Source organism: Lepisma saccharinum, chromosome 10 (genome assembly GCF_977018435.1).
Source record: "Lepisma saccharinum chromosome 10, izLepSacc3.1, whole genome shotgun sequence".
Taxonomy (NCBI): domain Eukaryota; kingdom Metazoa; phylum Arthropoda; class Insecta; order Zygentoma; family Lepismatidae; genus Lepisma; species Lepisma saccharinum.
Window position 1 is genome coordinate 11250919 of NC_139238.1, and position 20327 is coordinate 11271245.

At 40.0% G+C, this 20327-nt stretch overlaps 1 protein-coding gene across 2 annotated transcripts in view; it reads right to left on the reverse strand.

Moving 5' to 3' along the window:
• LOC145993770 (uncharacterized) overlaps positions 1 to 20327 on the reverse strand; it is a 97277-nt gene that overhangs the window by 39821 nt on the left and 37129 nt on the right. Inside the window, exon 1 of one of the 2 annotated variants that reach the window (XM_083129544.1) lies at positions 15847 to 15974. The exons of the other annotated variant lie outside the window; for it this stretch is intronic. The gene's annotated coding sequence lies outside the window, so the exon portion shown is untranslated. Of the gene's footprint in view, positions 1 to 15846; positions 15975 to 20327 lie in introns of those variants that run through there. 2 annotated transcript variants of the gene reach the window in all.

Below are 20327 nucleotides of genomic sequence, written 5' to 3' on the forward strand. Positions count from 1 at the left end.
CCCTGTAGAAAATCCTGCGGACGTCCATGTATGTTTGTATACAATGCATACACACGCTTGCGCACGTATGTTCATTCTGTATCATTAAACGCTATAAATATCATATCAATAAGTCATAAAAGTTTAATTTTAAAAGAAGCATTAGGGTTATTTCGTACCGAAGTGATGTTCACTTAAGAACGAACCAATCAAGATCAACATTTCATATTACTACGGCATGGTAGGCTGCATCGATGGTCGATTTTCATGTGCACTGCCAATTATCATATGCAGCGATATTTGTATTTGCAAAATAGAATGTAGCTATTGCCTTGGGGAGAGTATAAAAAGGTTTGTCTGGAGCCTTTCCTCGTCTCAAACTCACCCAGGGAATGCCAATCTGACTTGGCTCAGATTAAGATGGAAATGTTTGAGTGTATTTTTAAGTCCACTTTATGCACAGAAAGGCTAAATGGGACTGGGCCTACAGTTTAAAATGGGATCCGAACCACTGTGCAATGTGCTTCCACTGCTTATCGAACCCGGTATCCCTTTATTACAACATCACGATGTTACCAGCCATCGGGGAGGTCCTGAATGTGTTTGATTTCCGGATAATGACTTTATTTGATGTCTATTATTTAGCGTAGTTTGTCTGGCACTTTTGGCGACGATGAAATTCATGAAGAGCCACTCGCAAAGAACAGCTGTGACCAGGCTGGAATTCGAATCCGGGACCCCTGGCGTCGTAGCGTTCTGTGCTAACCATTCCTTCACGAAGGTCGGCTTCCGGATGACGAGTCGTGCTTCCAAAATAAAGTGCAAGAAACGAAAAACAAGTTGACGGCACTTTATTCGTTCTGCATTTTCCCCTCCATTTCTAAGTATAACTTGTCCCATTGCATTTCGTGATCCGGCGTTACATAACGCGTGTTACCTTTTAAGGGCTGTCAGTGACAAGGTAAGCAGAAAACAACCTGTTCCTTACGACTACCTCCTGACAGCCAAACTGCCTGGAAGTCTGTTATTTGGATACCGTAGCGCTGGGCAACTTGGCGTTTCGGTATGACACACGAAGGCGAAGCTATAATTTCTACTGCTTTAAATGCATCGTTCAAGGTCACTCGCAATGTCTCCGCCACCTTACGTCGTCTGTTTCCACAAAATTTAGTGCCATTCTTTTACGTGGTATAAACACGGAAAAGAAATCTCGATCGACCTTGAATTTGCTGGTGAGACTGCCATGGTTTTTGCTTCTTTCCTTTCGGAATTCGTTTCGCATGTCGAATGCAAATGGTTGTAAACTTTTATAATGGAAGACAATTTAGATGCAGACACGAATTTTATTGCAAAGCACTCTCTCGCAACTCACGTTTTGAATATAGCTTGTTTTGTGGGTTGTTTTAAAACCCAACTACAAAGCTTTTTTTTGCTGTTGTTGAAAAAGTGGATATGTTGATGTAAGATTATTATGCAATAGCAACTGGCGATATTACCCTACATCAGCGATCGTTAGCTACAGCTTTGAAAATAAATAGCTACTACCCTAGTTGCTATCTCTATTTGGTGCAAGGTGCATGAATCTTAATCTTAAACCTCACCTAGAATATCTTCAGGGTAGGGTTCTTTGTAGACAACGAAACCAGACAGGATGCCTTCCAATGGAGACGTTTAAACGAATATATTATATAAACAAGGATAAATGGAAATAGAATATTTACATGATGAGCTACTTTTCTCTATAATTCTCATCTACAGACAAGTTTTATCTCAATATGTTTTTTATAATTTATTTTCTTCAATTTGTATATTCTTCTATCTGGACGGTCTGGATCTGGACTTCCTTCTTGTCTTCTTTGTGAACTTCCCTCTGGATTTCCATTTATTTATTTATGTTTTTGACGATTTAATGAATTCCTTTATCCTTTTTCCAGCTTTTCCCTTAAGCTTTGGGAAATATACTAATCTCCTCCCTTGTGGCTGCGATTGGAACGCGCCAACACTAACTGGGTACAACAGAGTGTATACTTGGTGCCAAACGACTGACACGCGCATCCAAGTAGGTGCTACTGCTGAAACGCGCAACCAAAAGTGCTGTGGATCGTCGACTGGAACGCGCCGCCACTGATGTAAACAAAATTTCCGCTATGGGAATGGTAAATGAATCAGACAGATGCAATATCTGTTCAAATACACAAATTTGTATCAATGCTTTGACTTCTTTAGTTTTCTGATCAATTTACATATGATCACCGACTTCATTTATCGCATATATATATATACACAGGGTGTCATTTTAATGGCGCCTACGGACCACGGAAACATATAGAGGACATGAAAACAAACAAATTTTCTCAGTAACATTTTTCTTGTTGGAGCGTCGTTTCGGTTCTACAGTCGTTAAAAAGCACGTTTTGCCGCCTGAATGCTGGCAACCTAAAACAACATTTGATAGCATTTGTGACGTCATATCCCGTCGTGAAGCGATGCGTTACAGGGTTGCCAGGAACACACATATTCTGTGAAAAATGACATAGCTAAAATCAGCCACATGATGTACCGTAAAACAAAACGAGAATACGAAAAATGGTAGAAAGAATATAGAATTCAAGTGGAAGTGGTCATATCGAATTTTGTCTCAGCTTGCATGTCAAATATTTGCAAATCTAGTTACCAAATTGGCATCTACAATTTAGTCTATCCACTTCGTTCTTCTGATACTAGTTGTCTGTGACACACTGAACACATGACAAAATAGAAATGAAAGAACTCAAAATTCCAAAGGTAAGAAGCACATAATATAATGTATATTCATGGCATTATGAGGCAAGTGGCAAAAATGGTTGAAAATACAGGGATATAAGTAGTTGTAATACAAGCTCTCCGACGACTGTGTTTATCTATGCACCGGATACACATACTCAGTGGCGTCTCCTGACCCAGAACTTCAGGCGTTGGCAAAGAAGGATTGTTAACCCCTCCCCCTCTCATTTCTGTGAACCAATATTACAAATTTTCTCCGTACCTTTTTGGTGTAATTTTATAAATATTTAGAAAAACATTAAATTATATAAATTATTTTAAATGAAGTAAATACTTCATTTAAAGTATTAATATATTTGAAGGGTAAGGAGAAAATTAATGTTCAATACTTCGCCATACAATTAATTTTTAAAGCACGAGTTTGCAACCAGAGGGGTTGATGGAACTCCCATCACCCCTACAAAAAGAAGTTGGATAAAGCCTTTTTTAAAAATATATTTTCGAAATCCTTCAGGAAGCTAGAAAATCCTCTTGGAGTCAGTGCAAGCAAATGATCGAAGTCTCCACTTTCACTAACATGTTCAAAAAACATAAGCAGTGCTTCTCTGTTGTCATTGACTGTCCACTTTAGCCTAGAGGTAAAATTCCATCTGGTAGGAGCTAATGACGGGAGCTTTCTGGACATGAAAGCAGAAAGTTCGTGTAACCTCTTTGAAGAATGAGGTTTAAGTGATTTAAGACCACAAAAGAACACCTTAAGCTCTTTGTTTGTTACATTCTAACGATTGTTGTAGCACCAAGTTCATGACATGAACATAACAATGCGTAAAAAAAAGCTTTCGGATAATTTTCCAAAACTTTACTTTGAAAGCCATTCAAATGAACACTCATTACAGAATATCCATCGTATGTCTGGGCAATTAATTTATCCCCACACTTATATTTATCCATTATTTCAGTCACGTGACTAAAAAGAGCTCCTGCAGTTTTATCCGCGCTCATGTCATGAAATCCAAGAAATCTTTCAATGACTTTTTTCTGAGACCAAAAAAAAACGTAACACTGTTGACACCTGAGATTTTTTGGTAATGTCTGATGTTTCATCGACCATGATAGCCACAAAGTCTGTGTTTTGAATTTCATTGTAGATTTCATCTCTCAGAACGTCCGAAACTGAATTTATTAAATCATTTTGAATGCCTGCCGAAGTACCGCGAAAAACTGTAGAATTTAATAAATGTTCTTTTACTCGTAATGAGGGATCAAACTCGGCACTTGCAATAAGGAATTCCATGTAATTGCCCTTATTTAGAGATGCTGCATTTTCCTCATGGCTTCGGAATGGCAGTTCTTGCTTTGCTAAATAGCAGACGGCGTTAATCAACCTCTTTAATATTTCCCTGTTCTCTTTTACTTTTTCATTGTGTAGCTCTATTTCAGCTTTTCGTTCAGTATCCAAAAGAACGTCAATTCTAGTAGGGGTGACAACAGAACTACTAAATTTAAAGAAACTATAAAGATGCAATTCAGACTCACTATGTTTTCTCACTGCAGTATTGAGATGATTCAAATCCGGATACCCTTGATAATTCCCAACACCTTTTTTAGTCTAGAATAATAAACATGTCCAACAGTAAAATTTATTCACCACATCACACCCGCAAAGCCAGTCTGAAATTTCATAGAGTTCTTTTCGAAAATGTCTCTCAAAACCTTTTCCAGCACCACTTTTCCCTTTAACACATGTTGACATCGTGAGATTAGGACGTGGTCGACCATTGTCAATCACTTGTTTCTTCTCTGAATACGAAAGCGAAGAAAATGAATTATTTAAATACTTTTGCACATCACTTTTACTATTCTCCATCTTAAAATAATCACATCACTTCACACCACACGTTTAAAAAATAATGCACAACAATTACGAGTAAAACAACGCGGAACGCGGGATGAATGAAAGCCAAATCGTTGGAAACAAATACAACGCCTTGAGAAGCTAACCATGTGGTGGGTGGCAGGGTGCGCATGCGCGGTCATCCAATGTTTTGGCAGTGGTAAGACGTTGTATTTCCTCTCCAACGTCCTGGCAGTCAGGGACCGATCTGCCTGTCTGACAACCACTGCGCGCTGCGCCGCGTTCGAAAATTATCGGGCGCTCGAGACTGACAATTGAAGAAAAACGCTCAAAATCGTAATTTATAAAAGTACAGATACTTTCTACTTTATTTCATTTTCCTTCGGCCGTTGACACACGACTTACACACCCTGAGAAATCGCCACTGGTAATAGTTTGGAACTGTGAACAGCGCAGTATATTTGCTACTGATTCATCATTAGATTGTTACTGTGGTTGTATGTGTTTTAGCCGTAATGTAACAAAGTGAACCTCGGATACTTCCTTTATCAGCACAAAAGTACCACAAGGCATCTGGACACAAACCTGTAGATATCAACCTTGCAACGAGATTTACATGTAAGCTGCAATTCCAATAAAATTTATTGTTCTTGTTATTTGACATGTAGTCTCAGACAAAAAAAATCCGATATTGACACTTCATTTTAAATACGTTTTTTACCATTTTCATATGTTGGTTTACTTCCCCCTTCCCCTGAGATGACTGCTGATCTTCTGGCTGGTAGGCTATGATGTTCGGTCTTCTGGCCGCGTTTTTTGTTTCGTCTTACAGCTAATAATGTGGTTGGTAGTTTGTCATTTTTCATAAAATTTGCGTGTTTCTTGCAATCCTGCTGTGCGCTGTTTCGCCGCAGGAAATGACGTCACAGATACGATCAAATGTTGTGTTGGGTTGCCAGCATCCAGGCGGCAAAACGGTCTTTTTTGAACGGCTGTAGCGTCGAATCGACGCACCAGCGGGAAAAATGTTACTGGGAAAAGTTGTTTGTTTTGATGTCCTCTATACGAATCTGTGGTCTGTGGGCGCCATTAAAATGACACCCTGTATCTGTACACCCGGTTCAAAAAAGACCGTTTTGCCGCCTGGATGCTGGCAACCCAACACAACATTTGATCGTACCTCTGACGTCATATCCTAGGGCGAAACAGCGCATGGCAGGGTTGTAAGCAACAAACAAATTTTGGGAAAAATGACAAATTACCAACCACATTATTTGCTGTAAAACGAAGCGAGAAACGCGTTAAGCAGACCGAACATCATAGCCTATTAGCTAGAAGATCAGCAGTCATCTCAGGGGAAGGGGGAAGTGAACTAACGATATGAGAAATGGTAAAAAAGTATTCAGAATGAAATGTCAATGTCGGATTTTGTCTCAGCCTACATCTAAAATATCAACAACAATAAATGTTATTGCACTTACAGCTTACACGTGGCTGTTTACGCCCAACTACATGTCAAATATTTGCAAATCTCGTTGCAAGGTTGATATCTACAGGTATGTGTCCAGATGCCATGCGGCACTTTTGTGCTGATAACTTAAGTATCCGAGGTTCACGTTGTTACATTACGGCTAAAACAAGTACAACCACAGTAACAATGTAATGATGAATACACTGCCCTCTTCAAATTTGCAAACTATTACATGTGTGTCCGGTGCTTAGGTAAACACATAGTCGTCTTAGAGCTTGTATTACTACTACTTATATCCCTGTATTTTCAATCATTTTTGCCACTTGCCTCATAATGCTCTAAATATACATTATATTATGTTTTGCTTACCTTTGAAATTTTGAGTTCTTTCATTTCTATTTTGTCATCTGTTCCGTGTGTCATAGGCAACTAGTATCACAAGGACGAAGTGGATAGACTAAATTGTAGATGCCAACTTGGTAACTAGATTTGCAAATATTTGACATGTAAGCTGAGACAAAATTCGATATGACCACTTCCACTTGAATTCTATTTTCTTTCTACCATTTTTTGTATCGTTTGTTTACTTCCTATTAGGTGTAACGTGTTTTTCTCGTTTTGTGTTACGGTACATAATGTGGCTGATTGTAGCTATGTCATTTTTCACAGAGTATGTGTGTTCCTGGCAACCCTGGAACGCATCGCTTCACGACGGGATATGACGTCACAAATGCAATCAAATGTTGTGTGTGGTTGCCAGCATTCAGGCGGCAAAACGGTCTTTTTTGAACGACTGTAGAGCCGAAACGACGCACCAACGAGAAAAATGTTACTGAGAAAAGTTGTTTGTTTTGATGTCCTCTATGCGTTTCCGTGGTCCGTGGGCGCCATTAAAATGACACCCTGTGTATATATATTAATTAGTGTATTTCTTTTATATATATATTCTTTATCTTCTTATAGTAGATTTTATTGTTTTTCATCTTTCCCCTTCGTTTTATTCTTATTTATATAGTTATTCACATATATTATGTTAATTGATAATCTTGCACGCCTGGTGCTGCCATCTCTATTCCTCTTTAGCAAACTATTTACATTACTTGGTCCTATTGGGTACGTAACATAGTAAACTAGCATGTTATTATCATTATCATAATTTTTTATTACACTTGGGGAATTTGTATTCGATGTACCAGATGAGTGAATATCGTACAACTGTTTTTATTTTTCTCCAGATTCAAACCATCAATACAATGAAATACATTGTACATTTATTAAATGAAATACATTGTATTGATGGTTTTCCTAAAAAAATCACAACCTCAGGGGAAAACTTTGAAGATTTTTTTTCAAACATTAATTCCGGATCAATGACTACGCCAGACGGGAAGTGCAAAAGTATAACGGTCAAATATTGAGTGACAAAGTAATTAATCTAATTGCCCGTTAGTAGGAATTAATTGCAATTGGTATTATTAATATCCGTCGCGAATACAGGTGTCTAGCGAACTGCCTTAGCCAACACTAGATTGCTCAACCACCGTTTTTCGTCCGAATTCGGATTTACATGCATTCTTATGGGAATAACAAGAAAAATGCAACTTCTAAACCAATGGACCGAATTGGATGAGATTTCAACCAGCGGAAGACCACATCATGAAAGTACTGATTCCAAGATTTGAGCCTAATCAGAACAGAACTACGGGAGTTATGAATTATTAAAGATTCATCGCTGAATTGAAAGGGAGAAGCTACCCTACTGAGATGTCCTTGCTTTTCGTGACTGACTACAATGGAGAAAGAGTTAGCCTAATCTCTGCGCGAGGGGCTGCTACCAAAGGTTAAGGACCAGAGTGAGCATTGACCAGGATAGGAGGACAACGGTCAAAGCACCAGAAACAATAAACAAGCACCTGATCATAGAGGGTAGCGCGTCACTACGTTCAAATCTGGAATAAAAGGGATGATTTGAAACAGTTTTGCACAGTTTGCCTACAATCGCCACCGGAGTGTGAGCTACGCGCGACCGAGCTGCGAGTTGCAAGCAGACTCGAGGTCTGGATTTGTTTTTCCTCGAGTGAGTGTTTCAGAGCCATGGAGTAGAGCAGAATAGAACCAGGGGGTCGTTACTCCCCCTTGCCGTCAACGCATCCGTGCACATACGTGTGGTTATGTGAGAATAACGCCAGACACGTCCACCCGTGTCAATCGTCCAAAACAACGTCCTAAGTAGTGAAAGTTAATAACATTTGATATCCATGTGAAACCGCGAATGGCTCATCGCGTATGTTCGTCTCATCGCCCAAGTCACGTATCTGTACTTACGAGTGACCGCGAAGAACTGACCTATTATTGCGCAAGTTGTCGTATGGAGTCGACAGTGAACGAGTGAAGCCAGGATCCGATGAGGCCAGATGGAGCTGCCGACTGATCCACTTTCGCCAACCAGGATAACCGCGAGGTGCAACAATGGAGCGTGGAGGCCTTCCAAAACTGTAGGACCACTTTCACCCAACCCAGGTCAGAGGGAATGCAGCGAAGGTAAGATCCAACCATGTGCGTGTGTGAGAAAGATGACGACTATCTACCGCGAATCTGCGTAAATCAAATCATTGCTTAACTTAAATCAGTGCTATGGCATCCCTAGGCATCGGTATTCCGGCGGAAGTAATCAATGTTAAAGATGAGAGTTTATGTTAGCCGCAAACGACAGTTCATGAAATATATTTATACCTTCAGAAAAGATAGAAGGGGTTCGCACAAGGAACAATTATTCACTTTATGCTTAAAATCCTAAACGATAAATTGTAAAAGGCAATGTAGCCAGACATAACAAGAGTATGGTCAAAGTAGTAATTAATCTAACCTTTGTAATTGTCATATTGTCGCCATATGCCATGGAATGAGAGTATGAATGTGAGATCGAGTGAAAGAGGGCAAGATGTAATGTGTATTTATCTGTGCTTTAATATATATGTATATTCAGAAACACCGTAGTATTATGTAACGTCATTTCAGGTATTTAAAATCAAATCCTCCTAGGTTTATTCTTGGTAACTCCGACTGTTAGGCACTTATCCTGACCGTATTATATTTCATGTAATGTTTAATTCGCCCAGCAGGTGAGGCGAGAGATTCTTCGTTGTTGCGTTGCTAAGCTCAGTTCAGTTGAGTTAATTGAGTTAATTAGTTATTATTAAATTAGCAGCCCGTAACAAAATATGGCGCCCGAACATTCGACGAGTAGGCAAAAAAGTAGGCAAGTAAAAAAGTTGCCCGAACATTCGACGAGTAGGCAAATAGATATGTAGGCATATAAAAAGTTGCCCGAACAAGCGACGAGTAGGCAAATTAAATAAGTAGGCAAGTAAAAAAGTACGCCGAATAATCGACGAGTATGTGAATAGACATTTAGGGGTGTAAAGAGTAGGCCCGAATAATCGACGAATAGGCAAATAGAAGAGTAGGCAAATAGGAAGCAAATAGGAATTAGGCTCGTAGAACGATGTTACAGGCAGGCTAGTAAGGAACCTGGAGGTCACGAGTATTCTAATTAGTTGCTTATCTACTCAATGTGAATTTTTATTAAGTTTGATTGTAATGGTTAACAATCAGTTATGTCTATTACCCAAGGGATTTAATACTTGTTGTTAAAGAGAAGTTTTCAGCCTACGAATGTCTACGACAGGGTACCAGAATTTAGCGCTAAGGGGGAACTAAGATTTTTTTTTGGTAAATTAAATAATTGCAACCTGTAACTGAAAATCCTGGTAAGAATCTATCAAGACGTTTTCATTTAAAATAAGAATGTGAAATTTGTACGGTGATTTTAATTAACTGAATATGCAATCGATGTGTAGCTAGAACTATTTTGTGTGTTTTATGGTGTAATAGTGAAATACTTTGTCGCGACTATAGCATTTTTCCATAGCAGAATTATTAGAGGATTTTATTATTTTATTAACAATGGGCGTTATTAACTTCGGACGATAAAGGACAAAAGGACACGTGTTATGACACACGGAAGCAGGTGAGGGGTGCGATCCCCGGGATCTGAAACCAGAAACCAGGAAAAGAATTTTGATATCTTTTTCCTTCGGCGATAGCCAGCCACGAGAAGAAGAAGAAGAAGATTGGCATGCAAAGAACTACTCGTCTCCGCCAGAGATTAACGAACAATACCATGGACCGCCCAGGGGCTGAGAATTCTACAGATGCAGGCGTTTCGTCAGCCGGCAACGTTGATAAGGATCTAGGGAAAGATCAGTCGGTAACAGGGTTGCCAGTTCCAGAGAAGATGGACGTGCAGGCCATGTTCTCTCAGCTAATCAGCTATATCCAAGCCAGAGATGAAGAAAGAGAACAGAAGAGGAAGAGAGAAGAAGAAGAAAGGCGGAAGATAGAGGCTGCCGAAAGGAGAGAGCAGGAAGAAAGGAAGGAAGAACGCCGAAAACAGAAGGAAGAAATGGAAGAAAGAAGAAGAAAAGAGTGGGAAGAAAGATGGGACCGCCGTTTCCAAGTACTGCTATCCGAAAATGACCGAATGAAGGAGAAAGTACTTCAGTCGGAGAAGGAATGCGAAAGGAGACATGAAGAGACAAACATTAATGTAGTCACAATGGAGAAAGATCTGCGTGTAGAGTTACGTCAGGTTCAAGAAACTATTGGAACGCTGGACGCAAGAACGACCGAGAATCAGACGGGCATAACCAGCCGATTAGAACGACTGGAAGCGGAGACACGTGAATTGAAGGATTTCCGAATCACGCAACGGAGAAGAAATGAGGACGAAGAGATTCGCCGATTGGAGGCAACGTCCAGGGATGCGAACCCAACTCATTTGCTCGTCGCAGCAGACGTGACCAACCAGCTGACCTGTCAATCAGCACCAACTTCCTTAGATTGCCAAGCAGCGCGTGACGTCATCGGCCGGAGCGAGAGCTCGCCGAGCTTGAACACTTTCGTCCAGCAGGAGACACGCAGTGTTTCCAACCCGGAGTCGAATACTCGAGGAATATTCTCAAAGGTCAGCATAGATCATTTTCAAACGTACAACCCCGATCACGACGAGATTTTACCGTCAATCTTCATAGGGGACTTCAAGAGAGATTGTTTGTTGTACGGTGTCGATAGCCCAGACTGCTTGAGGCTAATGCGAAAATTACTCAAAGGGAGTGCAAGGATCTGGCTCGAGCAGCGGAATCCACTATTTAATAGCTTTGAAGAGTTTGAACAAGCATTTCTGCAACAATTTCAAGGTCGCCAGCTAGTAGAACGCAAAATCACTTTGCTTAGAAATCGCAGGTTTGATGAGAGCCAGAAAATCACCTATAAATAGTTCTTTTGGCAGCGAGTGAGTGATTTCCACGCCCTGAAGCCCGGAATTGAGCCAGTTGAAATGTTAGCCGCAATACGCGCAATGTTTCCGCATTATGTGCAACGTCAGCTAACCGGAGACGCACTTTCCAACCGGGACACGATGTCGATGATTCTTTGCGATTTGGACGCGCTGGAGCAAGAGAAACGAGCATCCTGGGAAAACAAGAATCAGAGAAGAAAGTTTGGAGATTTTGATGAAGGAAGGCAAGGGGGATTCCCGAAAGTAAACTTGGCCACGAACAATAGTCGGAGACAGAACTCTGGGAGGAACCATAGAGAACCTTATCCCCAGCGAGGCCAGTACAGCAATCACCGCCCACAACAACAACACTTCAGAGACGATAGGGATGGAGAAAACGCGAGATGGCAACACTGCAGGGGTCAAAACAACCCGAGTCAAGTTGAGAGGAATCGTGCTGTGAATGCGGTTAGAACAGTCGTATCCCCACAGACTGGTGCTAATTTACTTGATTGGAATAGACCGTCTACTAGCCGTAACTTGGACTCACTCTCCCCAGATTACCAACCTGGACGAAGTAGACTGAGTCAAGAACAGCGATCTCTGGAGCAGATAACCGATATTCAAGGCCCGACGGGAGACTAGAAGACTCCTTTGCCAGTCCGGCTCATGTCAAAGGAGACACTGAAGAAAATATTGCACTAGAGCCACCCCGATTGTAAAGTAAACAATAGGAAAATTAGAGATTATTTTATATATATTAAAAGGCAAAAAATGTAGACATTTCTTATAATTAATGCAAGAAGTATGCAAACATATGTATGAGAGGGAGCAAATTGCAAACCAAATATTTACTTATATCTTATTTAGATTATTATTCAGTATTCATTTATTATGTATAAAACTACAGGGTGTATCCAAAGTTAGTAGGTATGTGGTAATATACGTTGAGATTTCCATGTTAAAATGTACTTTATATTGTATTCTTGTATACTTTATCATATTCGTTTATATTCTCATAATTATAGTACAATTGCAGAAAGTATAACTTCATTCTAATGTTGAGTTAAAAGTTATACAGTCCAGGGTTCGAGTCCCTATTCAGACGCCTAAGTGTGCGATCACTAACAAATATCATTAATATGTGGTATGAATTTTTTCCTGTCACTCGCAAGTTCGCTCTGAAAAAAATTCATAATTAAAAGGAGGGGAATGTTATAACGGTCAAATATTGAGTGACAAGTAATTAATCTAATTGCCCGTTAGTAGGAATTAATTGCAATTGGTATTATTAATATCCGTCGCGAATACAGGTGTCTAGCGAACTGCCTTAGCCAACACTAGATTGCTCAACCACCGTTTTTCGCCCGAATTCGGATTTACATGCATTCTTATGGGAATAACAAGAAAAATGCAACTTCTAAACCAATGGACCGAATTGGATGAGATTTCAACCAGCGGAAGACCACATCATGAAAGTACTGATTCCAAGATTTGAGCCTAATCAGAACAGAACTACGGGAGTTATGAATTATTAAAGATTCATCGCTGAATTGAAAGGGAGAAGCTACCCTACTGAGATGTCCTTGCTTTTCGTGACTGACTACAATGGAGAAAGAGTTAGCCTAATCTCTGCGCGAGGGGCTGCTACCAAAGGTTAAGGACCAGAGTGAGCATTGACCAGGATAGGAGGACAACGGTCAAAGCACCAGAAACAATAAACAAGCACCTGATCATAGAGGGTAGCGCGTCACTACGTTCAAATCTGGAATAAAAGGGATGATTTGAAACAGTTTTGCACAGTTTGCCTACAATCGCCACCGGAGTGTGAGCTACGCGCGACCGAGCTGCGAGTTGCAAGCAGACTCGAGGTCTGGATTTGTTTTTCCTCGAGTGAGTGTTTCAGAGCCATGGAGTAGAGCAGAATAGAACCAGGGGGTCGTTACTCCCCCTTGCCGTCAACGCATCCGTGCACATACGTGTGGTTATGTGAGAATAACGCCAGACACGTCCACCCGTGTCAATCGTCCAAAACAACGTCCTAAGTAGTGAAAGTTAATAACATTTGATATCCATGTGAAACCGCGAATGGCTCATCGCGTATGTTCGTCTCATCGCCCAAGTCACGTATCTGTACTTACGAGTGACCGCGAAGAACTGACCTATTATTGCGCAAGTTGTCGTATGGAGTCGACAGTGAACGAGTGAAGCCAGGATCCGATGAGGCCAGATGGAGCTGCCGACTGATCCACTTTCGCCAACCAGGATAACCGCGAGGTGCAACAATGGAGCGTGGAGGCCTTCCAAAACTGTAGGACCACTTTCACCCAACCCAGGTCAGAGGGAATGCAGCGAAGGTAAGATCCAACCATGTGCGTGTGTGAGAAAGATGACGACTATCTACCGCGAATCTGCGTAAATCAAATCATTGCTTAACTTAAATCAGTGCTATGGCATCCCTAGGCATCGGTATTCCGGCGGAAGTAATCAATGTTAAAGATGAGAGTTTATGTTAGCCGCAAACGACAGTTCATGAAATATATTTATACCTTCAGAAAAGATAGAAGGGGTTCGCACAAGGAACAATTATTCACTTTATGCTTAAAATCCTAAACGATAAATTGTAAAAGGCAATGTAGCCAGACATAACAAGAGTATGGTCAAAGTAGTAATTAATCTAACCTTTGTAATTGTCATATTGTCGCCATATGCCATGGAATGAGAGTATGAATGTGAGATCGAGTGAAAGAGGGCAAGATGTAATGTGTATTTATCTGTGCTTTAATATATATGTATATTCAGAAACACCGTAGTATTATGTAACGTCATTTCAGGTATTTAAAATCAAATCCTCCTAGGTTTATTCTTGGTAACTCCGACTGTTAGGCACTTATCCTGACCGTATTATATTTCATGTAATGTTTAATTCGCCCAGCAGGTGAGGCGAGAGATTCTTCGTTGTTGCGTTGCTAAGCTCAGTTCAGTTGAGTTAATTGAGTTAATTAGTTATTATTAAATTAGCAGCCCGTAACAAAGGTTAGATGGTCCCACAACAATCACGCACTTGGGGTATGTTAAATTTGACCACCCGTTCCACCACTTCCCTAGTACCTTTTTTCTAGCGACGTTACTGATCACAATGAATGTGGTCAAATTACTAAATTTTTAACATAGTAGCCACATTGCCTTTGCGAGAAAGATTTCATGAAGTTAGACTTCGTATATGAACAAGAAGATTTAATTTTATTCAGATCACGCAATCCGAGAAAGATTCACGACAGTAGCGACACCTAACAACTCTGCCTGAACATCTTTATACAGACCTTTGCCTCCAGTTTCCCATCTGATAAGTACAGTGAGAATTCTTAGACGCTGACGAGACAAGGATCACTTTTGAATAGAACTTAATGATTCTTGGCTTTCACGTACCAAGTTGAGGATTGTAAGATTACAACACAAAAATAAAATGTTTGTTTTAATCTTCTTTTATGATCAGATATAGCTAACTGACTTATAACTTTTGAGTTTTTAAGTTCACTTTATGCCCAGATAGGCTAATCGCAGGGGCGGAGTGCCGTTCTCTGGGGACACCAAACCGAGGCATCCCACTTTATTGAAGGGCCGGCTGGACCTTTGGCCGACGCTAGGGCAGCTGTTTTCGAATTTCCCCCTCCTTTCAAAAAACCTCTATGGTACTCCAAAATCTGAAAAATTACATCTGCTTAGAATTCCTACTAGAGCATTCACGAGATTTGCTTACGCTGTTGCATAGATATTATCAATAGTTTCGCAGCTACGTAAGTCTATTAAACTATTGATAATATCTAGACAACAGAGAAAGCAAAGCACACGAATATTCACATGAACGCTCTGGAAGGAATTCTAAGCATTATGTAAACCTTATTTCTGATTACATAAGCGTGGTTATTTGTTTGTTTGAATTTATTGTTAAGTCAACTTTATGCACAGAAAGGCTAATCGAGGCTGGACATACAGTTTGAAGTGACATCATAACATATGTGTACCTCCACCGGGTGCGTGGCTGTTTGTTTTTTCTTTTTAAAGAATTGGATTTATTGTTGACAAAAATTATTTGAAGTTAATGCTGCATAACATAATAAGTATATGCAAAATCATGGAGCAATTTAAGCTAAGACATCATTACTGATATTTTGATCAGTGGCGTCGCGTGCGTTTCACATACGATTGTTCACAATAATGTTCTTGTACTGAATGCAGATTTACTCCTCTCCCTTATAACTTCATCTTCAATTGAAAAGGTGAAATTAACAGTTCAACTTATTTTCAACAATTTTCCCCCAAAACCACACTATATTTGAAGTAATAAAAGAAGGACATAGAGGATAGTTTCCGTTTCCCCCTTAAAATCCGCCAGGTTTACGGAATTCTCGCTAAAGTTTGCAACTATGGAGCACATACCTTTTAGAGTCCCCATAGACATGCCTTGTATATGCTGCACTCTGGTGCCGAACGTAAGAAGTATTGCCGCTTTCATCAGTGTTCGCACAGCGAAGTGAACATCTTCGGGGTATAGTAGCCCACAGCCCCTTATCTGTCAGCTCTATGCAACACGCACAGCAATTGTGTTCAACGCGCTCCGTGGAACACCTTGGGAGTCAATGTTTCCAACTTTCTAGAAAAGTAATCAGACGTGAAAGAAGTCTTGTCAAAGTAAATTGTTTGTATATACTCGTACATCAAACAAAATACTTTTTCGCATAAATATACGTATGTGTGTGTTTGTGCATTTAATATGTACGTAATTTAAGACATATACATGATTGTTCACGTGATCATGCGAACATTATCAGGCGACGCGCCTGTTTTTGATGTAATTATGTAGGTATTAAATAAGAACATAATTACAATAAACGTGTTCTAACAGTAACACTTAAACTATTTTGAAAAATGCGGCTCTTATTTTCCGTCATTTAAACGGTAAATATAAACGGTTATTTTATTAGACGAAGGTGGAAAGTAGGAGAACCAGGGTTAAAATCGGAGAGAGAGGGGGAGGGGGACAGGGTGGAAATTAAAGGGCGCCAAAATCCACCTCGCCATTTTGCCTTGAGCCCCTTGCTAATCGGGACTGGGCCTGCAGTTTAAAGTGGGATCCTAACAACTATATGCCTCAACCGGCTATGCACCCGGGACCCCTTGATTACAAGGCGATGACGTTAACCACTACGCTATCGGAGAGGCCCACGAGTGAGCGAAAGAAAGATTATTTGTGTAACGTGTGTGTTTTCCTGTTTCCAACAAAGAACATACAAAAATGTCTGACTACACCTTGGTTACACTTCTGATGATCACAGTCAACAAGCACCTCCTTTGAATCACCGTATAAAAGGCGAGAAAAATAGCATCGCGGATTGGTATCTCCCCCGTAGTACGACAGACCTTTATTCATGAATGTGACACCTCGCCGTCCTCGCGTCGTCGGGTAGTATCACGGCCACGAGAAAGTTATTCGTTATGCAACTGAGCACCTTAGCATTAGTCATCCGTGCTCAAGGATTCCCAGCCTCCTCATCTGAGCCAGCTCGTAGTGAGGATGGACCTAAAAAGGGTCAAAGTCGGCCTGATTTATGGGAGTAGCACGTTCCCTAGGCGTTTACCATTCACGGGAAGGAAAGAATGAAGTCGTGAGCTAGTACGGCCGAATGACAAGGAAAAAAGTTGAAGAAAAGAAGAAAATACATACAAGGCAAATCTTGTGTTTGGAAGGAAAGTAACTTAAGGGGAGGAGATACAATTACGCACCGATTGTGCATTTATTTCAATATCGCCCGAATGGGCACTGCTACTAAAATAGAACCTGGGTGTATCCAAGAGGATGAATTTCTCTCCATGTTGCAAGTGGAAGGTTTTTTTTACGTTTATTATTACGCTAGACACGATGTTTGAAAAATATGATCAATAATAATTTTCGGAATCCCATGTATTCAGGGAATCAACTTCAACATCAAATTACGGCTAATCAAATGGAAGTTTCGACTTTTCCGCTGGTGAAAACCATCTTCCAACTGCCCTCTTCCCGTTGATATATTTTCCTATTCCATCGGAAGTTTCATATTCCCAGGAGAACAAATCAAATGATACTCCCATAAGATCAATGCTTTTCTCCGTGCTTCCTTTGTGTTACCAAACCTGATGCGTATAAAAGAACTAAATTTCACCTTAAATGGAGTTAAGACTGACTTCAAGGAGCTAGATTTACGAAGACTGGATAAAGTGCCTTCTAGGGTAATGTTAGTTGTCAAAGGGGTGGGGCACTGATTTTATCGTTAACTCTAAATTGATGACAATTTATTCTTTGTTTTCAACATCTAGATCCGGCGGCATCGCGTTTCTCAATAATCCACCGATAGTCTTATGAAATCGAAAATAAAGAATTCGCTGATAACAATATTATGTCAATTTCACGTCAAATATTGCGCTATAAAGAAGTAGCTGGGGAGATAAGAGGGAGTGGGGCGACGCAGCCAATATAACAATATCACGTCACGTGCAAAATGTATAATTATGACAAAAGTTGGTCTATGTAGGCCGAAACCAGTGATGGCATCATAGTGGGGCACGGAGTTGGGCGTTCCAGTTCACAGCCGAACGAGTGTACGAAAGAGCCAGATCTGGCTCCAAGAGAGCTAAGTTGGCACACTGCCACGGAACTAGCGTTTTGAAAGTTACTTTTTAAAATTGAATAACTCATATGCGTAACTTTGTTGGGGGACGTGTCCCCTAAAATTTTTAGGTTTATTAGAATATGCAAGTTACTGATACATTTCTCAATCTACTGTGACCAGAGGAGCATAGTGACGAATAGTATTTTCTTTATTTCGCAATTGCATAGACGTAACTTACCCCAAAAAATCTTCAGCTTTATGAAAATCTACAAGTTAATGGTGCTTTTGTTAACCTTCTGGAACCTGAGGAGCAAGGCAACGAGTATTTTTTATGATTTTGCAAATGTAAGTTATTTTTCAAAGTAGTCCTGGATGATATTTTTAAGGGGTTGAAAATCTTTTGATTCTGACCACCAAAGTTAAGCTCCAAGTTCGATTCTTCCCCTCAAAAGTTAGATCCCAAGTTTCGCCTATGCGCAAATGTAACAGTTACATAGAAAAATAGTCCTAGATGCTAAGTCTCAAGTTCTATTCAGCCCAATCATAATTGGGTCCCTTAATGCCCATGATCAGAGTAACTAAGTGACCGTTACGCTCTTGTGTGCATTTCAGTTAGCTACAGTCACACTTTTTTAAATGTAACTCACAGTTATTCTTTTCAAATTGTAACTCAGTTACGGTCGCTCCTTTCTGAAATGTAACTCACTTACAACAGTGGCGGATCCATAAGTTATAGTTGGGAGTGGCGAATTTCAGTCGATTACCTGACTTCCCCGAGAATACCTTCTAAGCTACACTTGCACTGTTTAATATAAACAATATACAATAGTGTAAAGAGGAACCAAGTTGACTTGCATGTTTTAGAGATTAGAGTATTATATTGCAAGAATAGGGTCCAGGGTGGGAATAAGATGGTTATTATTACTTCCTTCCATTGCCACGGTAAACTGAAAAATCACATATGGGGAGTAAAGTGAATAAGCAAAGATAACGAAATCCTATTCTCTCAAGTGGTCTCGGGTTCGTTCCCTTTTTAAGGCATGTTGCAGAGTGGTTCGGATCCAAATTTAAACTGTAGGCCCAGTTCCGATGAGCCTATCATGAACAAAAGAGGGCTTAAATCAATTTCTTTTTTTAAAAAAATTATCGAGCCTGTTAAACTTGGTGATAAAATACAGAACAGGCAAGTATTGAGAAATAACAAGCATATCGATAATATTATATTTAAAACACCTAGCAGCAGCTCCTATCGTCCTCCCCATGGATCCGCGCCTGTTGCAAAGTTATTTTTTTAAAAAAGTAAGTGAGTGACTCAGAGTAACTCAGAGTTACACTCTTGTAAAATGTAATTCAGTTACAATTACCCATTTCGAATAAAGAATGAAACAGCACGGTTGCTCGTTTCTGAAACGTAACTCCGTTACAGTTAGTCTTTTTTAAAATGCGGCGTACGCGGTGGGGGAGAGCTGTTGGGCTACAGTCCCTATATTTTTTTTTAGGAAATAAAAATTTTCAAATGAAAGCAATAACGATAAAACCGAAGTGGTAACCTCCGATTATCATTTTTGTCTTCGAATAACTTGTAAAACGAAGGTTATAAACGGTATTTGAAAAATATTCTATAGTTTATACCGGCTCCACCTTGAAAGCAACTATGTGATATCTACTTTTACAATTCAAACCCCTCCGTAAAAAAAATGTGTCCTGCGTACAATACTGGCTACAATTATCCTCTTTGAAACGTTATTCAACTACGTTTACTCTCTTTTATATGTCACTCAGCTGAAGTTACTCTTTTTTGATATGTCACTCAGTTATGGTCATGGTCGTAGCTTGGGGCCTAACTCTGGGGAGACAGAACCCAACTTTGGGCCTAAGTTTTGGGGGAGGGGTCAGAATCGAATGGTATCCATTCCGCACAGGACTATTTTGTTAAATAACTGTTATATTTGCGAAATCACAAATATTACTCTTTATTACTTTGCTCCTCAGATAAATTTTGTAAATCCTGGTAATTGGTGGGGAGGGGGGCAAGTGACCCCCTTGCCCCCTCCAAGTTACGTCTATGGTTGTGGTTGCTTGTTTTGTAAATGTAACTCAGCTGCAATTAATATTTTTGAAATGTAACTCAACAACGGTTACTCATTTTTGACTGCGACCACAATAACAATGCTTTACTCACAATAAATCACAAAACATGTGCAAATTAATTTAAAATAAGTAAGAAAACAGAAGAACCAAACTTGTTATCGCTGCCAGAACAAACCTTCCTTT